The sequence below is a fragment of the Marmota flaviventris genome, unplaced genomic scaffold (assembly GCF_047511675.1).
Source record: "Marmota flaviventris isolate mMarFla1 unplaced genomic scaffold, mMarFla1.hap1 Scaffold_55, whole genome shotgun sequence".
Classification (NCBI taxonomy): Eukaryota; Metazoa; Chordata; class Mammalia; order Rodentia; family Sciuridae; genus Marmota; species Marmota flaviventris.
This window is the reverse complement of record NW_027288355.1, coordinates 1,119,814-1,129,705: the sequence shown is the minus strand read 5'-3', so window position 1 is coordinate 1,129,705 and position 9,892 is coordinate 1,119,814. Positions and strand designations below refer to the sequence as shown.

The 9,892-nt window shown below is 37.7% G+C and overlaps 1 pseudogene; it reads left to right on the top strand.

Annotated features, from left to right (window-relative positions):
- The first annotated feature begins 557 nt into the window (after positions 1-557).
- Positions 558-3,394, top strand: LOC139704381 (serine/threonine-protein kinase PLK4-like; annotated as a pseudogene).
- The last annotated feature ends 6,498 nt before the right edge of the window (positions 3,395-9,892 follow it).

Sequence of the window (9,892 nt, the reverse complement as noted above, 5' to 3'; positions counted from 1 at the left end):
ATTCATAAGAATGAACAACTGGATAGTGGCTTTGCAGGTTTTTTAGGAAGGCAGGTGAGTGCCCAATGCCTGGGATCCATGTGACTTACCTGGAAACCTGACAAGCACCAAGTTGATCTTTCTTTGTGCAAGGCTGCCAATCATGAGGCCACTGCAGATATTTGTGACCAGTCAACTACTGAGCCGAGTGCCCAGCTGGGTTTGACATATTTCTGAGCTGACTCAAATCTTCTGAAATGATTCCTGTTTTCTGCCTCCAGCCAGAAAGTCATCTCAAAATATTGATTAATTTCAGAAGGAGGAAAATAAGGTTCTACCACCAGTCTCGCTTGAACAGCCACCAGCAGGAGTATTTCAAAATGGGAGTGCAGAGGCACCGCCCAAGCCTCGGATGGTGTCGAGGAATTCCTTCGGTGGCTTTAGCGTCATCGCCCGGAGCGGCGGCCTAGAAGGTAGAGCCTGATGGGCACCACGACCGGCTGGCTGCCTGAAGCTCCACCTCGAAGGGACTGTGAAAAGGGACCTGACCCCGGGAGCGCCAGCCCGGGCCTGAGAATATGGCGACTTGCATCGGCGAGAAGATCGAGGATTTTAAAGTCGGAAATCTGCTCGGTAAGGGATCATTTGCTGGTGTCTACAGAGCTGAGTCCATTCACACTGGTTTGGAAGTTGCAATCAAAATGATAGATAAAAAAGCCATGTACAAAGCTGGGATGGTACAGCGAGTCCAAAATGAGGTGAAAATACATTGTCAATTGAAACATCCCTCTATCTTGGAGATATATAACTATTTTGAAGATAACAATTATGTGTACCTGGTATTAGAAATGTGTCATAATGGTGAAATGAACAGATACCTAAAGAATAGAATGAAACCTTTCTCAGAAAATGAAGCTCGACACTTCATGCACCAGATCATCACAGGAATGTTGTATCTTCATTCTCATGGCATGTTACACCGGGACCTCACACTTTCTAACCTCTTACTTACTCGTAATATGAATATCAAGATTGCCGATTTTGGGCTGGCAACTCAATTGACAATGCCACATGAAAAGCACTATACATTATGTGGAACTCCTAATTACATTTCACCAGAAATTGCAACTCGAAGTGCCCATGGACTTGAATCTGATGTTTGGTCCTTGGGCTGCATGTTTTATACATTACTAATTGGGAGACCACCTTTTGACACTGACACAGTCAAGAACACATTAAATAAAGTTGTATTGGCAGATTATGAAATGCCAACGTTTTTGTCAAGAGAGGCCAAGGATCTTATTCACCAGCTACTTCGTAGAAATCCAGCAGATCGTTTAAGTCTGTCTTCAATATTGGACCATCCTTTTATGTCCTGAAATTCTTCAACAAAAAGTAAAGATTTAGGAACTGTAGAAGACTCAATTGATAGTGGACATGCCACAATTTCTACTGCAGTTACGGCTTCTTCCAGTACCAGTGTAAGTGGTAGTTTACTTGACAGAAGATGACTCTTGATTGGCCAGCCACTTCCAAATAAAATGACTGTATTTCCAAAGCATAAAAATTCAAGTGACTTTTCTTCAGGAGATGGAAGCAGTTTTTGTACTCAGTGGGGAAATCAAGCACATGAAACCAGTAACAGTGGAAGAGGAAGAGTAATTCAAGATGCAGAAGAAAGGCCTCATTCTTGATACCTCCGTAGAGCCCATTCCTCTGATAGATCTGGCACTTCTAATAGTCAATCTCGAGCAAAAACATATACAATGGAACGATGTCACTCAGCAGAAACACTTTCAAAGTCCAAAAGATCAGGAATAGAAGAAAATGAAGACCGATATCCACCCACAAATAGCAATGTCAATATTTTTCATTTCTTTAAAGAAAAGACATCTCGTAGTTCTGGATCTTTTGAAAGACCTGATAACAACCAAGCACTTTCAAATCATCTTTGTCCAGGAAAAAGTCCTTTTCCATTTTCAGACCAGACACCTCAAACTGAAATTGTACAACAGTGGTTTGGAAATCTGCAAATGAATGATCCTCTTTCAGAACAAATCAAGACTAGGGGTATGGAGTCAACAGTGGGATATCAGAAACACACATTGCGAAGCATTACGTCTCCTTTGATTGCTCACAGGTTAAAACCAATGAGACAGAAAACTAAAAAGGCTGTGGTGAGCATACTTGATTCAGAGGAGGTGTGTGTGGAGCTTCTAAAGGAATATGCATCTCAAGAATATGTGAAAGAAGTACTTCAAATATCTAGTGATGGGAATATGATCACTATATATTATCCAAATGATGGAAGAGGCTTTCCTCTTGCTGATAAACTGCCCTTACCTACTGATACCATCAGTAGGTACAACTTTGACAATTTACCAGAAAAATACTGGCGAAAATATCAATATGCTTCCAGATTTGTACAGCTTGTAAGATCTAAATCTCCCCAAATCACTTATTTTACAAGATACGCTAAATGTATTTTGATGGAGAATTCTCCTGATGCTGATTTTGAGGTTTGGTTTTATGATGGAGCAAAAATACACAAAACAGAAGATTTAATTCAAGTAATTGAAAAGACTGGGAAATCTTACACTTTAAAGGATGAAAATCAAATTCATAACTTAAAAGAGGAAATAAAAATATACATGGACCATGCTAATGAGGCTCATCGTATTTGTTTAGCACTGGAATCTGTAATTTCAGGAGAGTAAAAGAAGAGTGGGAGTGCTCCCTTTTTCCCAATAATTGTGGGAAGAAAACCTGGTAATACTAGTTCACCTAAGGCCCTGTCAACACCTCCTTGTGTGGATCCAAACTACGCAATAAGAGATGCACCATCTTTGGGTAGATTGATCATGAATAGTGCTACTACTCCAACCCAGGCACCCATACTTAATCCTTCTATAGTTACAGCTGAAGACTTGGCCATACCACTACAGCTTCAGGAACAAACGTCTCTTCGAATAATCTAAAAGATTGTCTTCCTACATCAGCACAACTTTTGAAGTCTGTTTTTGTGAAAAATGTTGGTTGGGCTACACAGTTAACTAGTGAAGCTGTGTGGGTTCAGTTTAATGATGGGTCCCAGCTGGTTGTCCAGGCAGGAGTATCTTCTATCAGTTACACATCACCAAATGGTCAAACAACTAGAAACAGGGTCTCACTGAGTTGCTTAGGCCCTTGCTAAGTTGCTGAGGCTGGCTTTGAACTCATGATCCTCCTGCCTTATCCTCTCCAGTCACTGGGATTACAGGCCTGTGCCACCATGTCTGGCTAATTATCCTATTTTAAGAAGAAAAAAAATGGGTATGGAGACAATGAAAAATTACCGGAATACATCAAACAGAAATTACAGTGTCTTTCTTCCATCCTGTTGATGTTTTCTAATGCAACTCCTAGTTTTCATTGATTGAAAAGATACCTAAATTTAATAAATAACTTTTTGGTTGGCTTTCAAGTAAAGTGACTTTTTATTTAATATAACTTCTTCAGAAAGCCTATTAAAGAGAATTTTAATCTGTACAGAAAAGGATGTGTACTAAGAGAAAACTGAATGAAATTTGAGTCGACAAATAATTGGTCGCAGAGTACAATAGGATGCCTAACTTTGCTCTGAAAACATACCCTCAAGCTTACTGAGTATATTTGTATTGAATGTTTTTTTAAAAGCAAAAATATAAATGGTGTGTGGTGTATTTATGCTTTTATTGTTTCTCTACTTCCCAGACATGTTGAGAATCATGGACAAAATATGCTGTAGTTTGGAATTTTTGAACATGTAAATAATATGTATTTGTTATAAGTAACATATGTAAACATGTATAGTTGTTTTATATTTATTTTTGTAGACCCAACATCAAGCAGTTACACTTTTTTCTCAGCAGCACATGGATCCTTCTCAAAAATAGATCATATATTATGTCACAGGGAAACTCTTAGACAATATAAAGGAGTAGAGATAATACCATGCATCCTATCTGATCATAATGGAATGGAACTGAAAATCAACAATAAAAGAAGGAAGGAAAAAGAATACATCACTTGGAGAATGAGCAATAGGTTACTGAATGATCAATGGGTTATAGAAGACATCAAGGAGGAAATTAAAAAATTCTTAGAGATTAATGAAAACACAGACACAACATATCGGAATCTATGGGACACATTGAAAGCAGTTCTAAGAGGAAAATTCATTGCTTGGAGTTTATTCCTTAAAAAAAGAAAAAACCAACAAATAAATGATCTCATACTTCATCTCAAAATCCTAGAAAAAGAAGAGCAAAACAACGGCAAAAGAAGTAGAAGGCAAGAAATAATTAAAATCAGAGCTGAAATTAATGAAATCGAAACAAAAGAAACAATTGAAAAAATTGACAAAACTAAAAGTTGGTTCTTTGAAAAAATAAACAAAATTGACAGACCCTTAGCCATGCTAGTGAAGAGAAGAAGAGAGAGAACTCAAATTACTAGCATACAGGATGAAAAAGGCAATATCACAACAGACACTTCAGATATACAGAAGATAATCAAAAATTATTTTGAATCCTTATACTCCAATAAATTAGAAGATAGTGAAGGCATCGATAAATTTCTTAAGTCATATGATCTGCCCAGATTGAGTCAGGAGGATATAGACAACCTAAACAGACCAATATCAATTGAGGAAATAGAAGAAACTATCAAAAGACTACCAACAAAGAAAAGCCCAGGACCGGATGGGTATACAGCAGAGTTTTACAAAACCTTTAAAGAGGAACTAATACCAATACTTTTCAAGCTACTTCAGGAAATAGAAAAAGAGGGAGAACTTCCAAATTCATTCTACGAGGCCAACATCACCCTGATTCCTAAACCAGACAAAGACACTTCAAAGAAAGAAAACTACAGACCAATATCTCTAATGAACCTAGATGCAAAAATCCTCAATAAAATTCTGGCGAATCGGATACAAAAACATATCAAAAAAATTGTGCACCATGATCAAGTAGGATTCATCCCTGGGATGCAAGGCTGGTTTAATATACAGAAATCAATAAATGTTATTCACCACATCAATAGACTTAAAAATAAGAACCATATGATCATCTCGATAGATGCGGAAAAAGCATTCGACAAAGTACAGCATCCCTTTATGTTCAAAACTCTAGAAAAATTAGGGATAACAGGAACATACCTCAATATTGTAAAAGCAATCTATGCTAAGCCTCAGGCCAGCATCATTCTGAATGGAGAAAAATTGAAGGCATTCCCTCTAAAATCTGGAACAAGACAGGGATGCCCTCTCTCACCACTTCTGTTCAACATAGTTCTTGAAACACTGGCCAGAGCAATTAGACAGACGAAAGAAATTAAAGGCATCAAAATAGGAAAAGAAGAACTTAAATTATCACTATTTGCAGATGACATGATTCTATACCTAGCAGACCCAAAAGGGTCTACAAAGAAACTATTAGAGCTAATAAATGAATTCAGCAAAGTGGCAGGATATAAAATCAACACGCATAAATCAAAGGCATTCCTGTATATCAGCGACAAATCCTCTGAAATGGAAATGAGGACAATCCCTCCATTCACAATATCTTCAAAAAAAATAAAATACTTGGGAATCAACCTAATAAAAGAGGTGAAAGACTTATACAATGAAAACTACAGAACCCTAAAGAGAGAAATAGAAGAAGATCTTAGAAGATGGAAAAATATACCCTGTTCATGGATAGGCAGAACTAACATCATCAAAATGGCGATATTACCAAAAGTTCTCTATAGGTTTAATGCAATGCCAATCAAAATCCCAATGGCATTTCTTGTAGAAATAGAGAAAGCAATCATGAAATTCATATGGAAAAATAAAAGACCCAGAATAGCAAAAACAATGCTAAGCAGGAAGTGTGAATCAGGCGGTATAGCGATACCAGACTTCAAACTATACTACAGAGCAATAGTAACAAAAACAGCATGGTACTGGTACCAAAACAGGCAGGTGGACCAATGGTACAGAATAGAGGACACAGAAACCAATCCACAAAACTACAACTACCTTATATTTGATAAAGGGGCTAAAAGCATGCAATGGAGGAAGGATAGCATCTTCAACAAATGGTGCTGGGAAAACTAGAAATCCATATGCAACAAAATGAAACTGAATCCCTTTCTCTCGCCATGCACAAAAGTTAATTCAAAATGGATCAAGGAGCTTGATATCAAATCAGAGACACGCCGTCTGATAGAAGAAAAAGTTGGCTATGTTCTACATACTGTGGGGTCGGGCTCCAAATTCCTCAATAGGACACCCATAGCACAAAAGTTAATAACTAGAATCAACAAATGGGACTTACTCAAACTAAAAAGTTTTTTCTCAGCAAAAGAAACAATAAGAGAGGTAAATAGAGAGCCTATATCCTGGGAACAAATCTTTACTCCTCACACTTCAGATAGAGCCCTAATATCCAGAGTATACAAATAACTCAAAAAATTAGACAATAAGAGAACAAACAACCCAATCAACAAATGGGCCAAGGACCTGAACAGACACTTCTCAGAGGAGGATATACAATCAATCAACAAGTACATGAAAAAATGCTCACCATCTCTAGCAGTCAGAGAAATGCAAATCAAAACCACCCTAAGATACCATCTCACTCCAGTAAGATTGGCAGCCATTATGAAGTCAAACAACAACAAGTGCTGGCGAGGATGTGGGGAAAAGGGTACACTTGTACATTGCTGGTGGGACTGCAAATTGGTGCAGCCAATTTGGAAAGCAGTATGGAGATTTCTTGGAAAGCTGGGAATGGAGCCACCATTTGACCCAGCTATTCCCCTTCTCGGTCTATTCCCTAAAGACCTAAAAAGAGCATGCTACAGGGACACTGCTACATCGATGTTCATAGCAGCACAATTCACAATAGCAAGACTGTGGAACCAACCTAGATGCCCTTCAATAGATGAATGGATAAAAAAAAATGTTGCATTTATACACAATGGAGTATTACTCTGCATTAAAAAATGACAAAATCATAGAATTTACAGGGAAATGGATGGCATTAGAGCATATTATGCTAAGTGAAGCTAGACAATCCCTAAAAAACAAATGCCAAATGTCTTCTTTGATATAAGGAGAGTAACTAAGAACAGAGTAGGGTCAAAGAGCATGAGAAGAAGATTAACATTAAACAGGGATGAGAGGTGGGAGGGAAAGGGAGAGAGAAGGGAAATTGCATGGAAATGGAAGGAGACCCTCAGAGTTATACAAAAGTACATACAAGAGGAAGTGAGGGGAATGGGAAAAATAATACAAGGTGGACAAATGAATGTCAGTAGAGGGGGCAGAGAGAGAAGAGGGGAGGGGAGGGGAGGGGGAATAGTAGAGGATAGGAAAGGCAGCAGAACACAACAGACACTAGTATGGCAATATGTAAATCAATGGATGTGTAACTGATGTGATTCTGCAATCTGTATATGGGGTAAAAATGGTAGCTCATAACCCACTTGAATCAAAGTGTGAAATATGATATATCAAAAACTATGTAATGTTTTGAACAGCCAACAATAAAAAATTAAAAAAAAAAAAAGAATACCCCTTCTAGCAGTTTAGATCACCTGCATTTTTGTTGTACAACTTAAAAGTATAAGGCCAAGTGGCTGAATTGGATTAAAATCTGGATTGCTGCTAGACAATCACAGTCCATCATCATTACCAGTGGTAGAGTTAGAAAGGCAATTGGAACTTAGAAATATATTTTTTAATGGCACGTAGTAAAAATGCACAATGTACTAGATATTGAATTTCCTCTGACTTGGGAAAAGTTATAATTGTTTCTAATTTTCTTTTATGTGATATATGACCATCTGAAATCAGGCAAATAGAAATTTCTAAATGTCAATGTATCAAGTATTTAATAAACAAAAGACACAGCCAGAAAAAAAAAAGAAAAAAGAAAAAAAAAAAAAAAAAAGAAAATAAGGTTCTAATGCTGCCATTCAGGTCCAAGTCTTCTCCAGGGCACCTGCTAGGCCTGCTGTGAGCCTCCATCAAAATGGTCAGGAATTCACTGACAAATTTCAAAGGGGCTGAAATGTCATTACTGTTTGTATAATTTTGGATTGATTAACAATTGCATAAATGACACAAACATGACAAAGGTGGAAGGTATGAAGCAAACCTTTTGTTGGCAATCTTTCTTTATTCAGTATTCAGCAGTAGAGTCAAGCAGTGGTTTACCTAGCATGGCTTATTTGGGGGGCAGAAAGTGGCTTAAGTGAGGATCTGAGTTACATAAGCTTCTTTCACCATATCAATTTTCTTTCAGAAGCTTACAACATTCTTATCATGGACACTCATGCCATCCACATCTCCAAATACAATATGTCAAATCTTTCTTTTCTGAAATCTAGATTCTATTTTTTAATGTTTCATAGTCCTGTCAGTAATTATATTTCCCACCTTGGTCTCCTTTTTCCTCTATTTGCTTTCTATTTAAAAAATGAAATAAAATAAACAAAGAAAAAATTAAAAAAATTCTTCTGAATGCCTATATATCTCACATTTCTTTTTGTTTTGAAAACATAGGACTGTGTGGTACTTTACATTCTCTCTAGATCAGCCTGTTCTCTAATGAATAAACCTTGATTAAACTTCCAACATATTCAATGACAACCTATATTTTGTATGTAAAGGGGTATTGAGATAAATTCTAGCTGTTGTTTCTTTGTTGAGAGCCACAGCCAGTCAGAATGATGCCTGGCATTTGCCAGAGAGAATGTTTGAAAGGTGACAAGGAATGTTTGAAAGGTTAAGCCAGGGAACCATTGAGATGATGATTTGAGTTAAGCTATATCTAATTGCTGTGATGCTAGATTAATTGCATTGAATATTTGACCTTTACTGTCGGGCAATGGGGTGGCTCTTGCTGCCTTGGGCGCCTGCTAATTTGAAGTTCTTGCTCTACTTTGGAGTTCTCCTGAGGATTCCCAGAGAGTTCCCATTGGTTGGGGAAGTGCCGGAGGGGGGATTTCCAGTGTGGGGGGTTGCTGGAAGGGCTATGTGAGTGGCGTTGGCGAAAAAGTACGCGTGCAGTGCCGGTGAGAGTTGAAATAAAGTAGTTGCTGTTTGAACCTACAAGGCTTTGTTGTGGCTCGGTTATTTGTGCCCAGCCAGACTGCGGCATTTCTTCTTGATGTAAACTGTGAAGTGTATGAAAAATAAGTCCAAGCACATTACTCTAAATCTTTTGTCATTTAAAATGATAGACCTCAGCCAGAGCAAAGGAACATATACAAAAATACTTGCACCAGCCTGGTTTCAGACCCCCCCCCCACCCTAATGGAGCAGCTGACCCCAAAACAATAAGCCCAGGAAATACCCTATTCACATTCTGGTTCCATGTTAATTACTCAGCTGGGATCAGTGCAGAGAAGTAGGCAAATATCAAAAGTGCCAGTTTAGCTCAAGACATTATCAGCATATTTTCTCAACTACTATTGCTGGGAGTATTGTATTGTGGGTGTAATAGTGTAGAATAAAGTAAATCACCAATACCCTGAGCGAAACCTTCCAGAGCCCTGGCCCAATTCTGCTGACCACAGTAATAACTCCACAACTACCAATTGCTCCTAAAAGAAATTTGTTTGTGCACTGTTTCAACTTTAAAAAAATTTTGTTCTAGTTACTATGTTCTGAAGTTTAAAGTTTTAGATGCAAAGGTGACTGGGCATGTGCAAATATCTGTAAACTGCAAACAAATAAATTTGCATTCTTTTTTCTAGAACTTTTATGGACTATGGTTTCCAACAGTCATTCACAAAAGAGGTTAGAAAAAAAAATCCCTGTTTATTCCCAAGGAATCTTTACACAACACTTTTACACTGGCTACTTCACATAAACTTGCCTCAGGGATTTAATTCATAA